This window comes from Globicephala melas, chromosome 5, assembly GCF_963455315.2.
Source record: "Globicephala melas chromosome 5, mGloMel1.2, whole genome shotgun sequence".
NCBI lineage: Eukaryota > Metazoa > Chordata > Mammalia > Artiodactyla > Delphinidae > Globicephala > Globicephala melas.
In genome coordinates, this window is record NC_083318.1 from 82,653,196 (window position 1) to 82,659,195 (window position 6,000).

Genomic DNA, 6,000 nt, shown 5'->3' on the forward strand with positions numbered 1-6,000 from the left:
CTTTTCTAAATCTAAATAGTTACAGTCACTGGAAAGTGAAATTTACTCATAATTACCACACTGATGGGTGGACAGATTTCTAACCTAGTTCAATTGACTCCTTAAAATATCTGCAAGTATATTTATCAACCTCTTCCTCTATAAAGTTTATATAGTCTTATTTTTTTCTCTAATTTTCTCAATTTTAATGACACCAATGAACTATGAAATGGGCTCTGAATAGGCAGGCTAAAGGCAGATAGAAAGGATTTCACTAATATGAAAATAAATTATTTTCTGAGTCTCCAGAGGATATGAGTTTTCCCAAAAGAATATTTTATATCCTGATTTATTACACAAGCTTCTTAAAGTTCTGAAACTACTAAGTGGTTAAAACCACTGATGTTAACATTTGAACTAATAGATAATCATTGAAACATTTTATATAATAATTGAGTATTTATTTTGGTTATATGAAATAAATTACTTGTAATAAAGGAAAGGATTAAGAGAGAAACAGGTGTTCTTACCATGACAAAGTTTCAGTTTTACATTTTTGACCAACATGAGGATAGTTGATCTAAAACAGTCATCAATAAGAAATAATGATGAATAAATTAATTCAGATTATAGATAAATAATAGTTCTATCTAAAAAGACTGAAACGTAGGGGAAAGAACTCTGGAGTTAAATTCAGAGCTGTAGATTCTTGGTCTAACCCTGCCAATGTCTGCTGTGTGATACTGGATAAACTGGGAAATCTCTCTTAATACTGGTTGTATCATTCATAAAATGAACGCATGCTCAGAATGATATCTAATGATCCTTCGAACTATAATATCCAAGTAATATTTAAAAGTTTGTTTCCTGTTTAAAATCACCTGTAATAAAAAATACAAATAGAAATAAGATCTGCATAGTAGTCTTGCCCTCACAAAGTTATTGTACCGTTAAAATAATGTTTGTGAAAATGAACCGTGAAATCCTATACATTATTAGTAATTAATAAATTAGACTGGAATGGAAGTCTCTGTATTTCACTAAGACTATGGTGAAACTAAATGGTTTCCTGAAAAGTGAATCAATTGAACGGAGATTTAGTCATTGTTTTAAATTGAGGAAAGCATAGTCTCATCTTGTGTGTACAAGGTTCAAGTTTCTTGTAAAATTAAAATATCTGTAGAAAAGTAAAAGTAAAAAGGAGGAGGAACTTACTTCATATTCAGTTTCAAGCAGACCATGTATTTCTATTTAACTTGTCTCTATTTTTTTTTTTTAATTTTGAGTTCAGTATTTACCAAAATGTTTTCTTTGGGCCATTTACATAAATTACAAACTCACCACAAACCATTTAATCTCAGTCTTTAACTCAGCTCTGCCTTCTTCATTTATCCTTGATTGCACACAATGTTTTCATTAAGGCAGTTGGCTATGCCCTCTCCTGTGTTCTCTGATTCATCCCTGGAGAGTTTCCAGACATTCAGGCTTGCCCTTCCCAGAGTCTGCCATGCGATTGCAGTTGTTCTCTGATGTGTGTTGGCAAGTGCTGTCCTTTATTTTGGGAGCTGAGGCCATGCCTATTCCTCCTCTGTAAGGGATGTGTTGCCATGAACTGTATGGACTATAGAGTTTCTTTCTCAATGTTGAAAGAAAAACTTGAAAAAAAAAATCCAAATACTCGGGGTCTATATATATTTAGAAACAAACACATACACTTTCTAGGCAGTTTTATCTCTACTTTGGTAAGTTGTGAGGAAATCATGGTCAAACAAAAAGTTTTCCATTTGAGAAATAAGAACTCAGCTGTATTATGTACAGCTTCTTTCTTCATTGGGCTTGGGGGATTGAGGCCAGCACATTTTTTGGTTTCATAGATATTCAAGAAAACTTAAAAACATCAGAAAGATAAGAATGAGACAGTACAAACAGAGTGAGGGTATTAACTCTTCATCCTCATAATTTAAAAGTCAGTAATATTATTTTTATTTAGGTTTTTCATGCACATTTCAAATAATTTAAGTAGCATGACCTGAGATGTTTGAGGTGCATTTTCAAGTTGAGGGAGAGAGGTTGACTAGCGCTATTTGAAACATTATCTTGTCTGGTGATTCTCTGGAGTTGTAATGTTGTTTTCATTTTTATATATTTTATGCCACAAGATTTGCATAATCTATTTAGAAAACAGCAGAAGTTATGCTTGTAGTGAAGTATTTGGTATTCACAGAATAATAGTCAGTGACCATGTGAGGCATATTATGGTTCAGGCAATATACTCAGTGCTTATCCACATAGCAACTGTATAATATAGTTTTTATTATAGATGCAGAAAGAGGCATGGAGAATTTAAGTAACTTCACCAAAGTGAATAGTCAAAAAGTGGCATAGGGCTTCCCTGGTGGCGCAGTGGTTTAGAGTCCGCCTGCCGATGCAGGGGACACGGGTTCGTGCCCCGGTCTGGGAGGATCCCACGTGCTGCAGAGCAACTGGGTCCATGAACCATGGCTGCTGAGCCTGTGCTCCGTTGGCAACGGGAGAGGCCACAACAGTGAGAGGCCTGCGTACTGCAAAGGAAAAAAAAAAAAAAGTGACATAGTCACAAACCAGTCCAAGTTCTTAATCACTTTCCAGCATCACATTTTATGACCACATACATACACATACAGAGCTAAATACGTATGTAGGGATCTATTATTTGTCATTGCATAGTTAAAGTCATTCAATAAGCTACATGTATACACTATCAAAATATAAATGTGGCTGCAAAATGATCAACACACATTTTGCAATGGCAAACACACAATATCATCTATGTGTGAGTATATCTGTGCTTACAAATGCATGTGTGTGTGTGTGTGTGTGTGTGTGTGTGTGTGTGATATCTTAGAACAATTGGTGCTGCTCTTTGGGGAGCTTGTTCTTAACGAAATAACAAACATAATGTCCCTTGACATATATATAGGCTTATGCTTCTCTGACTTCAATTCACTCTAAATTTGACGCATGAGTCAGTTTTCCTGCCATTCCTACATCCTAGCCATTCTGGAATTTACTTGGGCCATAGTGATACCTAGAGTTACACAATTTTCTTAAGGACTAAAATAGGCCATCACAGGATCCTTCTGTTTACTATATAATGAAATTAAACTGCACCATACTCAGAGCCATGTTATTTTGTCTTTTGATTTGGTATATTATGCAGTTTCTCTAAAGGAATTGTATTTTCTTTAAATATCAGTATTTATCTTAACCTGTTTTTGAAAGGATACAGCACAATACCTAGTGTGTAGTATAGAAGGTGCTCAAAAAAATTTAATGAATGTACAAATGAATGGCAATATAAAAATTATGCTTAAGATGGTATAAAATAATGGGTAAGATATAGTTTTATGTTAATAAGTACAGTGAATATCAATATTTGGTTAGATTGTGTGTGGGACCAGAATATTCCTTTGATTATATTAGCAAAGAAACATCCAGTCAAGAATAGTCATACTCTGTAGAGAACAATGTATGGATATCAAGGGGGGGAATGAGGAGGTGGGATGGATTGGGAGATTGGGATTGACATATATACACTACTATGTATAAAATAGATAACAATGAGAACTAACTGTATAGCACAGGGAACTCTACTCAATGCTCTGTGGTGACCTAAATAGGAAGGAAAACCATAAAAGAGGGGATATATGTATATGTATAGCTGATTCTTTGCTGTACAATGAAACTAACACAATATTGTAAAGCAACTGTACCTAGGTAAAAAAAAAAAAAGAAAAGAAAAGAATACAGAAGAGTCATACTCAAACTCTGTCATTTCTGTCTCCTGGTAGAATGTACTGACAATAGATGAATTAAGAAATATCATATATCAGAAAGATATAAAATTCAGGATTTTTATTGTATCTCCTTTCTTATTGGTCTATGCAATTACATAAATAGTGAAGAATGACAATTCTTTACAGTAGAATAGCAAGTAATAAGGAATAAGAGAACCACAAAAACACCATTTTGCTATCATCATATTAAAATTTTTCTGGCAAGAATCTTCAATGGACAATGAAACATGATATTTACATAGTTTCAACGTGTCTATCAAATAATCACAGATTAAAGAGGGAAAGTGGTAATGTTTCATTGAAGAAATCTGGGAGCCATCACCATAAGTGATCTATATTAACATCAACAAAATACCATAAACTGATATCTTGTATCTCCTGATATGATATACTGAGAAGGCTATATTAATTCTGTAGTACTCTTTCCATAAATAATTGTTCACTTTAATCATAAAGAAATATCAGATAAAAATAAATAAGACATCTGAACTAAATTCCTCAAAATTACAATGTAAAATAATTACTAAATAGCTGTTTCAGATGAAGAAAAACTAAAGAAACATGAAAAATAATTAGTATTTACTTCTCAATTGGATGCAGGATAAGGTAGAAATTAGTGTAATGCTATAAAGGATGAATCTGAGATAAATGAAGACACATTGAACTGTATATTAAATAATATCTTTGTAAAAATAGTTAATGTTCTAAGTTGAATAATTTTTAACAAAATTATTTAAGAAAGTGTACTTGGGAAATAAATGCTGAATTATTTAGGAAGAAAGCGCCTTGATGTTTGGAACTAAATCTCAAATAGTTTTAGGAAAATAAAATGTATTTATACAAGTCAAAAAATGGTAAATCTTCGTTAAGGATGTTCTTTATATTATTATTGTTACTCTTTAACCTTGTAACTACTTAAAAATAAGAAGTACTTCTGGTATAAATGAAAAAGTCTCAAACTATATGACTCAAAAGAGATGAAGAATAAATATATAAGGCTACAAGCTTTTAATTTAAAATGTATTTCTCATTTGCAATGAGATTAAATGGAAAAAAATAGTAGGGATCTGGAGTTTTCCTCCAGGTATCCATGGCATCTTGCAATTTTTAACCTCCTAGTAAGTGTATTAGTAGCTTTGTTTCCTGGCTTGTCTTCAGAGCAATGAGTTTCACTGTTATGACATTACATCATTTATATTTTAGTGGAGTCTACACATAATGGGCACTTTAGAATAAAGTATAGAAATGAGTGATTACCATAAAATTACTATGAAATTTACATTGCACCAATACCTTATAACAGGAACTGTGAAAAATGCCATAAATTGTTTTTCTTCTAATTTAGTTATTTCTCTTGACTCTTTTCTTCTGTCTGTAAACAGTAAATCTGCAGGATGATTTTATAAACACTCTAAAGTTGGTTCTAAATATCACATAGGTCATCAGCTAAGTGATGAATATTAATGTGCTTATTATTTCACTTCTGATTGATATAACACAATTTAAAATCTTTCTATAAACAAGTATGTGTCTGTTAACATTATTTTACATCTATTCAAGTTTATGTAACAAACCAGTATTATGTCTATTAACTTTCTTGTTAATAAATCTTATTATTATGCCTGTCGACCTTAAAAGCAGTTAAACTGAATACATTACTGAAAATTAAACTAAAATTTTTGAAGGTTAAATGCTAATGAAAAAGGAAAGTGCATATGTGTATATATGTAAATGTGATAATATTCATATATATAAAACTATGTATAAAATGAGTTCTTAATAATAAAAGTTAACAGAAGATTATGTGTTATAAAATCATTTCTCTTCTGCCCAATATGTATAGTAAGAGACTTTGTTTGGAAAGGGCTAATCCGTACATTTTGCCACCCACTCCTGACCCATCTGTATTTAACTGGACATATCTGAGTGTCTGGAACTTTCTCATTTTTCTTATTCTTCTAGCACTTTTACCCCACCCTTCTCTCTCTCAGCTGTTGAATTTTCTTCACATACCAATAAGAAAATATAAGCAGTGGTAAGACAAGTTCCACATCTGTCAATAAACCTGCCTCTGTGCCCATATATTCCTACTTCTTTGCACTCATATTGCAAGACTGACCTTCTCCCACCTAAGGACAGAGCCTCCAATTGTACACAAATTCCCATTTCCTTTTGCTGGTTAAGA